We start from the raw sequence: 17,013 nt of genomic DNA, 5'->3' as shown, positions 1-17,013 counted from the left end.
CCTTTTCCTTTAAATTTTTTTTTCTATTTTGATAGTTTCTACTGCTACATATTCAAGTACTCTACTCTTTTCTTCTGACATGTCTAATGTATCTTTAATTACATCCAGTGCATTTATTATCTCAAACATTGTGATTTTCATTTAATTTGTTTCCCATTTCTCAGGGATCAGTTTCCTTCTTTGCCAGATTTCTAAAATCTTGATCAATGTTTCACATATTTTAAAAATTGAAGTATAGTTGATTTATGGTGTTGTGCAACATGTGAAACTGTACAGCAATTTCACATATTTTAATTTTTTTATTTTATTTTTTTAGTTATCTTAGCAGAAGGGTAAATCTGGTTTATGTTACTACACTTTTTAAAAATAGCTTTATTGGAGTATAATTGCTTTACAATGTGTGTTAGTTTCTGCTTTATAACAAAGTGAATCAGTTATACATATACATATGTTCCCATATCTCTTCCCTCTTGAGTCTCCCTCCCTCCCATCCCCCCATCCACATCTCTCATCACATTTAATTTGTGACTTTTACCAAATGACTTAAATTCTCTAACCCTCATTTTTTTCTTTCAAATAGCATGGAAAATTATACCTGCTTCAAATAATTATTTTTTTTAAATAAGGTAATCCCTAAAGACAACTTAGTGTATTTTCTGATACATATTATTTAGTAAAGGCTAGTTTTTTTTTTTGTTGTTTTTGTTTTTTTTTTTTTTAGAAGATGTTGGGGGTAGGAGTTTATTTATTTATTTATTTATTTATTTTTGCTGTGTTGGGTCTCATTTCTGTGCGAGGGCTTTCTCTAGTTGTGGCAAGCGGGGGCCACTCTTCATCACGGTGCGCGGGCCTCTCACTGTCGTGGCATCTCTTGTTGCGGAGCACAGGCTCCAGACGCGCAGGCTCAGTAGTTGTGGCTCACGGGCCCAGCCGCTCCACCGCATGTGGGATCCTCCCAGACCAGGGCTCGAACCCGTGTCCCCTGCATCGGCAGGCAGACTCTCAACCGCTGCGCCACCAGGGAAGCCCAAGGCTAGTATTTTTGAAGTTAGGAAGTGATTCTTGGAGTCATTTTAGGCATTGGCACCTTGTTCTATGGGATCAGTTAATTGGAAGGAAGACCCTAGACTAAGAGAAAGCCTACAGGCAACGTAGCATGGGAAATAAGCAAGAGCTAAACAGGGTGTCAGATTATTTGGATCCTGGGCATTTAGACTCTTGTCCTGGAAGCAAAATTGGAGTGGGGATAGCACATAGGACTACAAACCCAGTACATGGGCTGAGAATCGGTGGTAAGACAGGAGAAGCTACGAGGGTCAGGTGGATGCCCTTCATTTACCATAGGTAACCTGAATGTCATTCCTAATTTGCCTGTGGAAAGGCTGACTCAGCAGTAGGTGGGCCTGAGCTTTTAATTTGAAGATACTTGGGGCTACGATTAAGAAAGTCTGAAAAAGGCAGGGATTAAAAATAATCTCTCTTTTTTAAAATCTATCTTTCATCTTCATTAATACAATTTTCCTTCACTATTGTAATAATCTTCCAGGCAATGACACCCCAAATTGTTTAGCTTTGGAGGAGGCAGAAATATGAGTTACATTATGGAGATTTAGGGACCATCATCTTCCAGATCTCAAAGCAATTATGCCTCAGGTATGACTGCAAACCAAATACAGTTGCCTTGTGTACCTTTCTTTGTGTCCACATGATGTCTAACATTTACTAAATATGTTCTCTTACATAGACCAATGTATATGACATGCAAATAGCCATATGGTATGTTGATTATCTAGGGCTACCATAACAAAATACTGTAGACTGGGTGGCTTAAACAGCAGAAATTTATTTTCCAGTTCTGGAAACTGGAAGTCTAAGATCAAGTTGTTGGCAACTTTGGTCTCTCAAGAGGACTCTCCTTGGCTTAAAGATGGCTAACATCTTGCTGTGTCATCACATGGTCCTTTCTTTGTGTATGCTTCTGATGCCTCTTCCTCTTCTTATAAGGACACTGGTTTTATTGGAATAGGGACTCACCCCTCTGATCTCATTTAACCTTCATTACCTCCTTAAAGGCTCTATTTCCAATACAGTCACATTGGGGGTTAGGGCTTCAAGCCCTTCAATCTTGTTTGTTTTTTACAGGAATCAGCATTCTGCTCCGAAGTTCACGAAGAGGACATTTGCTAAAAGGAGAAGGGTCATTTTCTTCACTACTATTTTAAACTAGGATTCTCTTTGGGTGTTTCTCATGTGTGTGTCCTGAAGGGGTGAGACCTTCAGCCATGCCCCTCAGTGATTAGAGAAGCATTCTAAACTCAGGAGTTAAGTCCATGTTTTTTTACTATTTGGTCAGCCAATGTCTCTACCATCCATGAATGAAGAGCAAAGTGGTTTATAGACCACCACTCCTGCGGGCTCTTGTCAAGTCTGTGAATGGTTTGAGCAAGTGTTGCTCAATTTCTCTTTACCTCACCATGAATGTAGGGTTTGGGGCCTGTAGCTGCCTTGGAGTGATTTCAGGAGGTTTCACTATGTCCAATCATCTCTTATTCTCACACAGAGCTTCCATGATGCCTGGCACATCATTGCTCAATAAAATCATTTGAATGAATGAAAGAACAGATGACACCTATTCAAGTGCTCATGCTGGAGGAGAATATGTGGGTGCATACTAGAGGTTGATGAGCCAGGAATTTAAAGTTAGAATTTATTCATCCCTGCAGATTGCTTTATCACTGCCTTGAAATTCCGTAGATTCCTTTGTTTGTAGTACTTTTTTGTAACCGATCTGTTTTAAGAAGTGAAAGAAATTCATACAGACTGAAAATTGGAGCCATTTTCTGCACACTTTCCCTTGCCCTAAGAAGCATAGATATAAAACAGAGTGAAGGATAAAATGATTGGACAGCTGAGGGCCATGCAGTCCCAGAGATAGCTGTTCCAGGAGAATGAAAGGAAATGTCAGCTCTTTCCATTTTTACGGAGGTATTTTTAGAGTGGCTTCTTTTCTCCTTGGCTGGTGTCAGGGTGCTGCCTTCTTATTGTGGAGCTGCATTCTACTGAAAAATAAGCTTTTTAAAAAACAGTTATTCCTAACAGAGAAGAATCTATGTTACTTCTATATCCATCATACTCTCTTATGAATGTCTCACCTTTTCTGGGAGTTTAATTAATTAACATTTCTGTTGCAAATGCAAATGTTTTTCTTTCTTTTGTCTCAATCATCTACAATAAAGGTAAGTGATTGCTTAGTTGTTGTTGTTGTTGTTTTTTAACTAAGAATGATTTGAAATTACGTTTTAGGGGCACATTATTAGTTTGGGACAGATTGAAATAGAAGACCTCCTGAGCAGGAGTTAGAGAGTTCATCATATATATTTCTAGAGCAAAGGCAAGGCCATTTTTAGATCTCTTGTCACATCAAGAGTGATCTAAAGAATGAGACTAAATTTATTTGACCATGTAGGATAATCTATCTTATTCCTTTACAGTAATCCCTCAGGTACACGACATTTTGGACTCTAAGACCAAATGTCTAATGTGCCTTCACCTTGGCAATGTCACTTACATCTCCTTCCAAATCTTTCCTGACATGTCATCAGGTAAACTAGACTTCTGGAAGCCAAGATTGCTGACCATGGAAGCCTCACTGTGGGCAACCCCCTATAGGAAGCTGGAGATCTGTGCTCTTGGCTTCTGGTTCTATAGGACCTGGGTCTCTACAGCTATGGACCAAGGCCTCCACCAACAGGTTTTTGACACCCAGAGTGTACCTGAGTTACATTTCCCTCAGTGTTCATTTGTTCTGTTTCTCCCACTTTCCTGTTGATATTTCTTTAGCTATGAAATTTGGGGGCTATTATTATTTTCCACATATGAGATTGTTTCCTAAATATGCATCTGTAGTTGAGGAACACCTTAATAGGAAAGCCCAGTTCTGGCACCATTATTTAAAGACAGTACTTTCCAGGACTAACATATTTTATATTTTGTTCCATAAGAGTAAATGGTAGTGGTAAAAGAAAAATTTGAAAATTCTGAAAAAATAATTGAAAGAGAAGTGTCATGTTTAGGCATACAGCTTTTACGCTGTTGCTAGTGTTTTGCTACATTTTCAGTCATTTTTCCCCTACTTACCTTCATTTTTTCATAATCATAAATATATAATACAGTAATATTATTTTTAATATATCTAACATTACATTATAATCAGGTTAACAGATACTTCATAAATATCACTTATCATAACTGCATAAAATCCCACTGTGTGACTCCAATATCATTTATTTAATTATTCCTTTATTGGAAATGTGTGTGGTTTTAACATTTCTGCTCATATAGATACTAAGGCAATCAATACATATCTTTGGACAAAACATTTTTCCATATTTAGGATACTTTTCTCTATGCACATTCCATGTAGAATTACTAGGTTAAAAATTAGAAACATTTTGAAGCCTTTTGATAAATAATGCTTTTCTAATCTCTTGTCATGTTACAGGCACCAGATCCTTGACTACAGTTGCAAGTTTAACAATCTGGCTTCTTAAGTAGTCAATATAATAATATACACCAAGTTAACATCTGAAGTATAACAAGGTACATCGGGATTCTTAGCATAATGTATCTTTCTCTTAAAATAGCATTGTTGATGACCTTTAGCAGATGTGATTGAGGGAATGAGTCTTATGTCCACTTCTCCACTGAACATCCTTGCTCTGGCCATGAACCAGTCCAATCTGTATTTTTTACTGAACAACATCCGAAGCTTGTTTCTGTTGTCTCCTGGCTTTTGTATTTACTGCAGAGTAATCTCACTATCTGCAGTGGTTAGACGTGTACAACAGAATCGACTGTATGCTTAAATGGCTCTAAAACTGAGCCCATTTCTGTTTATTGCTGTCCTAGGGATTCAGCTCTGTCTCAATGCAGATATGGCAAAACCCTTACTATCACGACCTGTGCCCAGGAATACCGGCTGGACCTGGTCACTCCTTGTTCATGCTTTGGCCTCCAACATCTCCCTCTCCTTTCACTTATTCCCTTCTCTCCTCTTACTCTTGGCCTGGCACTTATGCAAGTAGAGGTGATTTTATAGCTTCCCTGAGCTTTTCATGAAAAGGGAACCATTTCCAGACTGAATGCTATTTTTACCAGCCTCTGAATTGTGTAAAAGGCTTTGGTTCTCTGATACTTTCCAGACCACGTTATTAACATCCCCCTATGTTACAGACCCATGGATTTGATTTTAACTCAGCATTTCCTAAACTATGCTCTTATGGAACTGAAATTTCAACGGGAGCCAGGAATAAAGGTTCCCATGGTCAAATGTGCTTTGAAAATTTCCGTCTTGAAGATTCGCATTCACATTACCATATCCAAAGGGTTGGAGACGTCAGAAGGAAAGAAAACGTTTTAACCTCGTCATTCCCAACTGCGGACCTGTTTTTGTTTTTGTTTCTCTCTCTCTTCTTATGTTTTATAACTATCCCTAGAGTAATTTTTTCCTGAAAACCTTTTTGGAAAAAGCTGCTTCGATCATTCAAGCTGTTCATGGAGGTGGCTGAAGATAAATGTTCCCCACAATCGGAGCTGGAATGTGCACATACTGCTGTTCGGCCCTATCAGAACTCTTCAGACATTTGGGCAATAGAATTTCCATGCAGTACTGCCTGACTGCAGTGCAGAAGGGAGAAAGCTGGACATGGGGAGGGCACAGGATGCGGGAGCAGACAGAGGCCTGGGCCTGTGACCTCCACGCTGCTCTGTTGGCACAGAGCCCGGGACTACCTAAGGCTGAGAAGTGCGTGAGTTCCGTGGGCAATTGTTTGCCCACCGGTAAGAAGGCTTGAGGTTTGATTTATCCAAACAGTGTTACTATAAAGTTGTCTGTCACCCAAAGGGAATCATAAGGATGCTTTAAGTACTAGAGAGGGCTCACCGATTTCTTTGGGGCCAGAGCGCTCATCCTTTCACAGCTGGGGAACTACTTTGCTGTGAACTAGAATTTTAGTTGGATGCAAAATTAATCAGCTTTCACAGCTCTAATTTTTGACGCGGATACTGTGTCAGTGTGTTTGGTACATGCTGAGTTTGAGCCTAGAAGCCTACGCCTTGCATTTGTGTAACATCATGACACTACCACCTGCCTATCAGACGCCACAGGGAACAGAGGACTGGGAAGCCGACAGCTTCTCTTCTGCCACTCTGGCTCTTCCTTGCAGCTTAGATCCAGGGATGCTCTGGAAGGGACAGTGGTGGCTGTCTACTCCAACCCTCTGCCCAGGAGAAGAAATCCCTTCAAACACCCATGATTAGAGGCCAGTCTCCCCTGTGCTTGCATATACCTGCAGTGATGGGGATCCACCACCTTACGAGGCAGCCCAGTGGTATATTTTGAATCACGTCTAGGCTTTGCGGAATGTTTTCTTTCCTGGATAAGCCAAAAAGAGGCAGATTCCGTGTTGCCTTAGCTCTGTACTGGCATGAGACCAATATCACAGAGACAGTTACTTTTCTTATCTTTGATGTGATTGATTTGTGATATTTTGATCTTGGATGCTTGGGAAGGCCATTTATAGAGAAAAACTGACTTTTGTGATCTGACACTATCTGCCAAAACCTAGTCTGTTTGGGCAATTTTAAATTAGTAGGATGTGTATGTCTTCACAAAAAACAGGTTTAGGCAAACATAGGCATTTATATTTGGTGCAATATCCTCACCCTAACAAAAAAAAAGAAGAAGAAGAAGAAAAAGAAGACTGTTTTTCTTTTTATATAGGCAATCATACAGAAAGGATCAACAGTCAGGTTCTTTAACATAATTTTTTATTTTTCAAAATCCTACGTGCATAAGGGAAACAGTCTGTTTACAAAGAAACTTTCAGTTTTGTAGTAAAATATAATGGGAAGAACATTTTCAGATGTGTTTATTGATGTGATATATTCCTGCCTTTGCTTCTAGAGTAGGTTAGATGGTCTGTGGCGATGAGGGAGAGAAGGTGAGTGAATCATGGCCCCTGCCCTCAAGGAGCTCACGATCTCCCTGGTGGGGGGCAGGAATGACAAACACCCACCAAAAGAGCTGTCACTAAAGATGGAGAGTGATGCATGTTATAATAAAGAAATCAGCCAAATGCTGAGGAAGCGGGGAGGAGGCCAAGGTTAAAGCCAGGTGGGAGGATTGGGGAAGAGTGCACAACTGAACTGACTGTGAGTTGTGTGGGGGGAAATGGATGGGATTTCAAAAGGCAGAGCTTAATGGGAGAGCATTGCCACATGGAGGCATCTTCCTAGAACATCTCCGAGTTTGGGAGATGGGAGCTTTCCAATCTCTGCAGTCAACATCTCCAAGGACATTTTCCACTGTATTGTGCCTGATCACTGTATCCAGAACTAAGGTGTGAGGGATTTGTGTGCTTACGTTATTGGTAAGATAGGTTTTTTTCCTTAAAGATTTTTTTGATGTGGATCATTTTTAAAGTCTTTATTGAATTTGTTGCAATATCAGTATTGCTTCTGTTTTATACTTTGGTTTTTTGGCTGTGAGGCATGTGGGACCTTAGCTCCTGGACCAGGGATCAAACTGGCACCCCCCTCACTGGAAGGCAAAGTCTTAACAACTGGACCGCCAGGGAAGTCCCCCCCCCTTTTTTTTTAAGTTGTGGCATGTGGGATCTAGTTCCCTGACCAGGGATTGAACCTGGGCCCCCTGCATTGGGAGCGTGGAGTCTTAACCACTGGACCACCAGGGAAGTCCTGGATTGGTAGGATAGTTTTAAATATCTCATAACATTGCAATTTGAGTTCCTGGGCTGTTCTCTCACCTGCTAAGAATATCCACAGGTAGGCCTTTCTGGTTCGTATCTACCCCCTGCATTGACTCTTAATTTGGGGTAGGGTCTCAGTCTGTCTCCCTTTGTGGAATAGTGTCCTGACCAAGACAGGAGGAGGGAAAAGAAAAACAACAACGGACCTTTGGATGGCTCCAGTCAACCTTCCTTGCTGAAAACAATAGGAGAAGGAACCAGGAGGGGGAGGATGGGCCTATCAATCTGTGAGTGCAAACAGCAGTTCCTCCATGGCAAATAGGATGTGTAAATAAGTGTAATAATCTCTCCATGTGGAAATTCTCAGTGGGCATTCATATTCATTCGTTATTTGTCCCCCAAAGCATGCTGTGTATCAGGACTTGCCCTTTCAAAGTTCACAGGCTGGTGAAGGGGAGAGAAACATGTAAACTACCATTTACAATGCAGCGCGGTAAGGGCCGTGACAAAGGGAATGTGGAATGCTGTGTCTTTGAGGGCAGATAAGAGAGGCTGCAAATAATAGTTTGAGAAGAGGATCCCTGAGCCAAGCAAGAATTAGGGGACTTAAGGAGGGGGGCTTCTTTTTATTAATTATGGGCATTCAGGGAGTGATTTTTGTGAAGAAGATGGCACATTTACCTTAATTAAGTTTACTTTGCAGTTAATTACACCGAATGACCTTGGGGATATATAAGTGTTTGATACACACTTAATATGAGATGGACACGGATAATGCTGATACCTGAGTGTGCGCTGCAACAAAGATGCAGAGATGTCTGTGTTTGAATAATGATGTCAATGATGTCCATCCAATCTCACTAGAGCCTGGAAATTTTTCAGTCATCTAATGGAATGATATGCATTTTTTCTAAAACTCTCAATACAAATTAATTTAAGCTTACTTTATATTAGGGTAAACATTTTGGAAAGACACTTCCAGCAAATCCAACAAAAAGATATCACAGCCCAAAGGAAGAGCTAACATTTCTTGAACATATACTTGTGTTCTGAGTGCATTAATTTTTTGAGACCTCATAAAAACTTATCTGATATTGTTAGCTACCTGCTCACATTTTCTCCTCTATGGCCTCCCCTCCTCACTGAATTCCAGGTTTATTGTGGCAATCAGTCCACTCTCCACACGGCCGTGTGCTTTACTAAGCCACTTAGAGGAATGCCAGTCTCCATGCTGGAGACTGCTTAAGAGATGGGCAGGTGGTACAGGTCTATGCAAGACTCTGTCTAGAATTGATGTCTAAAATCATGGCAGCTACCTGTGATGAGGGAGCCTAGCCTAAGGAGAGAGCAAGTGACGGCTGAGCAGGCTTATTCCTGGGTCCTTAATGATCCCATTTAGACACTGTTTGACAACCCAGGAGCCACCTCTTGTTAAGTGGGTTAATGTTATTTTCCTTCAGATTTAAGCTATTTTGAGTTGAGCGTTTGGTACTCTCAGCCAAAATCACTCTAATTGACATAGGTGCAAACTCTCATTATCTGCATTTTACAGGTAAAAGGAACTGAGGGTTAAGGCAGTTAAGTAATCTATCCAAGATCATACAACTAGTTAAATATCAGAACCAGGATCAAATTCAAGTCTGTCTTCTTCCAAAACCTATTGCTTTAGTTTTTGGCTATGCTTCTCCTGCATATATATATATTTATTTGAAATATATAACACCAAAGTACTTAAATCAACGTCAAACATTTTGAATAGTTCAGATATATCAAATATATAACTGATAAGAAAGCTACCATCTTCCATCTTTTATTTAGGAGTTGGAGAACTTTCTCTGTAAAGGGCCAGATAAGTAAATATTTTAGGCTTTGTGGTCTCTACTTAACTAATTTTAGCTCGAAAGCAGCCATAGACAATGTATCAACAAATAAACTTAGCTGTGTTCCAATACAATTTCACTTACAAAAACAGGTTATGGCCCAGACTTGGCCCATGAACCACAGTTTCCTGACCCCTGTTCTTTATGAACTAAATCTGATTCTTGGTTAAGGGCCACCAACTCGGTTGGATAAAAGGGAATGTTACTAGGTGTCTGCAAGAAAGTCACACCAGAAAGAAGAGGAGACAGGGAGTCCCAGTGTGGGAAGGAAAAAGAATTTTCCCCCGTGCCAAAACTTACGGTGTCAAAGAGGGTGATTACGTTTCTGCTTTGTAGTGCTGGTTGGGAAACAGCTTAAGCCAAGATAAAGGGAGGGGAATCTTATGACTTCCACCATTAGAGAAGCAAAATTTGGAGGGTTGATAGCCTTTTATCTGTACTTTATTTGGAATTTCTGCTAAAAATTCCAAATTGTCTCAGTACTACCTTCAAAACCCACCATTTTCGCTAGTACTTAAATTATTGAATGATCCACAAACACTTCAATACATAGCAGCTCTTTCTGCAAATGGAGAGATAAGGGTCAGAAATGAACAGATGATTATAGCTATTTGATTTCAGCTTTAATTGCTTTCCAGCCGGCACAGAGAATGGACCAATTTTCTCAAAACAATATTTGTTCTGAAACAGGTCTGAGAGCTAAGTTTTGTCAATAATGTAAGGAGATTTGGGGAAGTACGTGATGGGTTTTCCTTCTTTCTCAAATCATTGGCAGTGTGTGTTCCTTTTCTTTCAAAAGCATAGCATGAAATCGACTGTGATTTTTTTGCAGAATCTAAAATATTGAACAATATTTGTCTCCTTTTACCTATTAATACACTGAAAATATAAAAGACTATATAGGAGACCAAGGTGGAAAGACAGAAGGAGAAAGATTTCCTCCTGCCCTCTGGCACCCACTGATCTACGTTATGTCTCTGTGGATTTGATTATCCTAGATATTTCATATAAATGAAATCATACTGTATAGCCTTATGTCTAGTTTCTTTCATTAAGTATTACACTTTAAGGTTCATCTATGCTGTAGCATATATCAGTACTTTATTACTTTTATTGGTGAATAATATTCCATTGTCTGGATATACCACATTTTAAAAATCCATTCATTACTTGATGCTTCCATTTGGAGCTATGAATAATGTTTCTATGAACATCCATGTACAAGTATGAACATTTGTTTTTCATGAACATTTCTTTTCAGTTGCCTTGGGTATACACCTAGAAGTGGAATTGCCATTTCATATGATAACTCTGTTTAACATTTTGAGGAATTACCAAACCATTTTTCAAAGCAGCTGCACCATTTTTCTTTCCCACCAGCAAGATATGTCTCCAGTTTTTCCAAATTCTCTTTGCCAACACTTGTTACTGTTCATTCTAGTGGGAGTGAGGTGGTACTTCAGTGTGGTTTTGATGTCTGTTTCCATAATAACTAAGGATGTTGAACTTTTCATATATTTATTGGATATATGTGTATATTCTTTGGAGAAATTTCTAATCAAATGGAAAGTAAAATTTTCAAGGAGAAAATTCAGAAGATGAAATTAATATTTACTAGAAGTCAATACTGCATCGGGCCCTTTCAACTATTATGAAAATGAATAATAAGTAATATTAGAATCATATTTTATACATGAAATTTAGAAAAATTAAGAACTGGCTGAAAAGCAGGTGATCATGGTTGAGCCAAGAGTCAAACCAGATCCATAGACCTTTCCTTCGTGCCATGTGCATTCTAGCCATCTATCTCTCGTCCACATTTTCACAGATTAGTAAGACAATCATGACTGAATGAGACATGAGTCCCTCTCTTCTCCGGCAAAAGAGAAAAACATAAATAAAAACTTTTAAGGAGTAATGCAGAAAAGTCTTAATTCTTGAGAGCCATGCGATAGTAGAGTTGCAGGCTGTGTACTTGTGACATCATTGGGTCTAGTGATTGGTGGGGACATCCTTCACTTTATTTATCTAGTCTTTTTAGTAGGAAATGGGAAAACTGCCCTATGAGGAACATTTTAATATTTGAAATTCTGTAGCCATATCGTCTCCAAACAAGTACTAAGAAGTCAGCAAACTCTAGGTGTTATGAGTACATTTGCCACCCCTGTCCCCTGCCTGGCACTAGCGTGGACTGGGTGCCTGACAGTCACACACGCCTGGCAGTTCCTGGGAGGCAGCCACGTGCCTTATGATCTCTGAACTGAGTCCCTCACTCTCAAGTACCAGTGTGGTACTTGAGAGTCTCATAGGAGGAGCCCAATGATAGCTTGTTAAAGAAATAAATGATGTTAATTGTAGAGACACTGTAGAATTAGAGACATTGTAGAATTAGATATGTTGACGCTTAATAAATTTTCTATTGACTTACTTAGAAAAATGTAAATAAGGGAAAGAAGTGCTCAGTGCCCCGTACTGCAAGACCCATTACCATGCATTGTTCCTTTTTCTCATTCAGGTTTCATGGAACCTCATGAATTATACATTTTCATATATTCAATGTATTTAAAATGCCAATAAGCAGCAAAGTTTGAATGCAAACCCAGATTTCCAAAGGTACAATACAAACGTGAGATATTTAAGGCTAGGCACACTTAATTCCACATACTGAGGCCAAAGCACAGAGTTCCAGCGTGGTAGAAGGAGCCAAGCCTTTTCCCCTTTTGCTTGGGACAAACCCTACACTGTTACTAAGAAGATGAGCAGGGGTGCAGAGGATGAGACTTTTTAAGGGAGTGAAATATAACCTGATTGCATATCCCTGAGACCTGGAGGTTGTCAAAACGGTAAATAACTTAGTGACTGAATGAATTCTAGGTTGTCTGGTTTGAACAACTGTGGCATTTTAGGGGTTAACCCTGCATTATTGAGTCCCTATGTTTTTGGGTAGCAATTATTCTGTCTTTTTTTCTTTAGCTTTTTTTTTTAAGTTTGGACATGTTGAAATTCAAGTGCCTTAAGTTTCCAAGGACTCAACTTTTAGTGCATTTCTGCTGACCCTTCCTGTCTTCTTGGTCCTAATACTTTGGTTGCACATTTGCATTTCCTCTCCTCATTACTGCGTGTTCTAGGAAATTGTAGCTGTTCCATCTGATTTAGCATTTCTTTATCGTCTCTTGTGTGTCTAGCAATATGCTAGCTAAGGTGGGGTCCGGAGATGCAAGACAGCTTGAAGCCATAGGCCTGGCACTTGAACAAGTAGCACTACACTAATCTTTTACAGCCCCTTAATATAATTTGCATAATTTTTGTTGTCAGCCAGAGTGAGTACTCCCTAAAGTCTCTTTGACAGTTTCTTTGGGAAACTTCTTTTGATTGACTTTTCTTCACACCCAGAATTATAGGCAAGATCCCAAGGGATGTACATGGTGGCAGGGTAGGGGTCAAGATTGAGGGCATTATGCTAAGTGAAATAAGTCAGACTGAGAAAGACAGATACTGTATGATATCACTTTTATGTGGAATCTAAAAAATCCAAACTTAAAGAAACAGAGAGAAGAATGGTGGTTGTAATCTCCATCTCTGGAAGGATCCCAATTAAGCGTACAGTAGAAGTAACAACATGTTTCCTATGCAAAGGTAGCATTAAGGTAAGTCTAGTTCCCACCTGAAGCCACTCTCCAAGCCCTTCTTACAGGGAAGGGAATGTGGAGCATCAAGCCACTGCTGCCCTCTCTTTGAACTCTTACAATTTTTTTTTCTGCTTCTGCCATGACACGACATAGCAAATGCATAAGCAGGGATTCAACCTAGGCCTGCAGTGCCCATGTAGCTGCAGTGCCCATGCCTTCTTCATGACCCATACAGAGGAGGAAGTGCTTGGATTTCTGAACACTAACAAAGAGGATCCAAATGAGATCTAGGGCTATTAGGGGGGAAAAGAAGCTTTTAAATAAGTAAAGCGAGTGATGTTCATTTCTATGCAGGAATTTGGAGAATCATTTCAATGTTTAGACATGATTTCAAAGCCATAATCGCATGGAAAGGAAATGTGAGAGTAAAAGAAACCCCCAGTGTCAAGCACTGTCTTTATTTTAGTTTTTGTACCCACCTATCTTCTCCCAAGTACCTATCTGACAGTTTCAGTATGTGCTCAAACAATGGGTGTGGGGTGGATGGGTGAGAAGATGAATGGATTCCTGAAAAATATCGCTTCCTAACTGCTCTTTCATTGACTCATAATAAAGTGACTAACAGCATTTGGCAAGGAGAAACTTGACTCTACATACCTTGAAAGAGTCCGGGACTCAGAGCAGGTAGAGCTGCAGGACATTCAGTGTGGAGCCGGGCTTCTCTGGGTTTTATTTCTGCCTTTCTATCTATTAGCTGTGAAATCCTAAGCATATTGCATGATCCCCCTGTGCTTCAGCTTCTCTTCTGCAAAATATTTATATCTGATTAATAGGTTTATTCCAAGCACTATTATCACATGTTGACGTCCAAGTTCTGTGTTATCCTAAGATTGTCCGGTTTCAGCTGTTACAACTAAAAGAGCTAAAGACAAGTTTAGACTAGGAGAAGGTCTGATATATAGCAGGGTACATCATTAGTTGTATTGACTGTTAAAGTATTGCAGTGATTTTATTCTAGTTGGTAAGTAGCCACTGCTCACATCCCCCTGAATAAATTATCTCCATGACATCCAGGATGTCCTGCACCAGGGCTCCTAAACTTCCTCAGTATTAATCCAGAAACCATAGAGTTAAGATCTGGCCCCAGTAGGTTACCTCCAGGACCCTGCTCTAGCTATGAACTGATTTATTCTGATTAGACTTGTCATTTCCATACTGCTTATTAAATATTTTAAATGTCACCTCTGTGCATACTTGACAGGCAAGAAATTTGAAACTAGGAGAAAGTTCGTAAGTAAACAAACAAGTTTATCAAGAAACAAACTGTTTATTTTTCACCTGAAACCAATGAACATTAAAAAACCCTGATTATTAGCAATCAGCCTCAGGTGCATTCACATAGGCATAGATATGTTTTTCATCATTTAGCTCCAAAAACATTATTATGATATGGAGTTACAAGGTGGTGTTTACCTTATCATGCCTAAGGTATGTGTGTGCCTGTGATGTTGGTGTGATTATCACTCGTGTAAACATTATAATACGTATTCACTCTGAAAGCATGCATTAAGCATCTACTATCTGTCAGGCCCTGGGATAAATTATAAGGATTTAGAGATGACTTTGCCAGGTCCACAGGAACTCAGAGTCTGGTTTGGGAAAAGGGTGGAGAGTAGACATGTAAACATTTAAGTTGCAATTCAGAATGATTATCCCTGTATTAGAAGGAGGAATGAAGTGTTATTGGAATTTCAAATACTTGTATCCTGAGGATCTGGAGAAGGCTTCAGTAGGAGCTCTCATTTCACATAGGTTTTAAACAGTGAGAAATGTTTTGCCAGGCAGAGACCTATTGACTGTATAGGTCAAAGGAATAGGATATATAAAGTCACAAAGTCATAAAAGGCTTGATCTGTTCCAGTGTTACTGGAGCCCAAGAAATGTGAGAAGAATCTGGAAAGTGAAGTCCCGGGAAGCCTTTTGAGTTTGGCTTGTGTGGTAAATTGCAGGATTCAGAAGTGTTTGTTAATTTCGTACAATGAGGACTCGAGGGAATTTTAGGCAGCTGGGGCTTGCTATCAAGGTGGGCGTGTCACCTGTTGACTGCGCAGAAAACTCTCACTGGAGCACAGGGAGGGCAGAAGGGAGGCTCTTGCTACACATGCAAGGGTGTTTCACCCAATGTATGTCTGCTTCAGGGCAATAAAGATATCACAGAGAATGAACATATCCCAATTTGAAAAGCATTCTTACATGGAAAATCAAAAGCCAATTAGAGAGTTGTTTACGGAGCAAGCATGGTATGGGAAGGAGAGCTGGCCAATTGAGGTCTAAATTGGCGTCTCATTTAAATTCCCTGCTGCACCTGACTTGGAAGAGAGGTCCAGACCAGAAGTCAGTTAGCTGGGGTTCTGTGCTGGAGAAGTTCAAGACGCCTCTCCGCTATAACCTCAACGTTCTCCGTTTTGGAAGCCAAGATTGGCTAATCACCTACAGAGTCATGTTCTTTCTTGGGCTGACGATACTGGAATTTCTCTGTACATGCTGATGCTCCCATGTAAGTAAAGGAACATCTGAAAAAGCAGGAAATGGTCCTGCTGGCAGCCAGACTGAGATGTTTCCAAATGAGCAAACGTGATATTCCACCAAGCTGCTCTGTGACTCTGTTTGGAACCAGACAGACACAACGCCGCTCTGCAGTGTCTAAGAATCCCCGTCTTCTGACCAATGTAAGTGACTGCTGTTTCTGTCCTCTTAAAGTCCTCTTATGTCCTGGATTTTTTTAAGCTACGCATTCACAGTGACATGCCCCTGCTTTTTCTTAAAGGTTAACTCAGCCTATGGGGTAGTGGCCTTACAGTTCAAATTCCCCAGCCAGGCTGTTTTATTAGAAGGAATGAAGTCTATATGGGGATTTTAAACATCTCATCTCTGAGGAAAAGTCTCTAACTCAGGGTTGGTGTGGGGATATTCTCTGCTTGAAAGAATGAAAGGCAAAGAAAGGAAAACGAAGGGAGTAGCGCCTTGACCTAAATGAGGGAAGCGCCCATGAGAAGAGCCCCTGTGCTTGGTGGTACAACCCAAGGGATTTTGTAGAGAATAACTAATGGGAAGTTATTTTCTGCTTTATGTTTCGCCGTCTCATAGTAGGTGCTCTGGATGAAATCTGTAGATTCCTGTGAAAGTGTGTGGGGTTCAGGGTGCCCCTCTGCAGAGACAGCATGTGCAAAGGCTTTAGGGGATGTGGAATGAGCCATTTGAACAGCTGTAGCCAATGCACTGAAAATGGGGGGTGGGGTGGGACAGGTATTATGGATGAGATGACAGAGGCAGGGGTTTGGAAGGATTTTGATTCTCTTCATAAGAGGCAAGGATAGGGCTTCCCTGGTGGCGCAGTGGTTGAGAGTCCGCCTGTCGATGCAGGGGACGCGGAGTCGTGTCCCGGTCCGGGAAGATCCCACGTGCCGCGGAGCGGCTGGGCCCGTGAGCCATGGCCGCCGAGCCTGCGCGTCCGGAGCCTGTGCTCAGCAACGCGCGAGGCCACAACAGTGAGAGGCCCGCGTACCGCAAAAAAAAAAAAAAAAGGCAGGGATAGCCACTAAATAATTTTCCAGAAGGATATGAACCATCATTATGTGTTGTGTACACACTGTGCAAACTGATTGTAATGTGGATAATTCATTTTAGCCTGGCAAGCACGCATGTAGGCAGGCCTATAATGAGTATTCCAGGTGA

The 17,013-nt window shown here is 40.5% G+C and overlaps 1 protein-coding gene and 1 non-coding gene across 12 annotated transcripts in view; one reads left to right on the top strand and one right to left on the bottom strand.

Annotated features, from left to right (window-relative positions):
- Positions 1–17,013, top strand: part of NRG3 (neuregulin 3) — a 1,064,095-nt gene that overhangs the window by 442,456 nt on the left and 604,626 nt on the right. The window lies entirely within an intron of this gene.
- TRNAW-CCA (transfer RNA tryptophan (anticodon CCA)) lies at positions 7,682–7,754 on the bottom strand. The gene has a single exon. It is a non-coding gene; the product is annotated as a tRNA-Trp (tRNA).

The sequence above is a fragment of the Kogia breviceps genome, chromosome 2, assembly GCF_026419965.1.
Source record: "Kogia breviceps isolate mKogBre1 chromosome 2, mKogBre1 haplotype 1, whole genome shotgun sequence".
Taxonomy (NCBI): domain Eukaryota; kingdom Metazoa; phylum Chordata; class Mammalia; order Artiodactyla; family Physeteridae; genus Kogia; species Kogia breviceps.
This window is presented reverse-complemented; position numbering and strand designations above follow the sequence as displayed.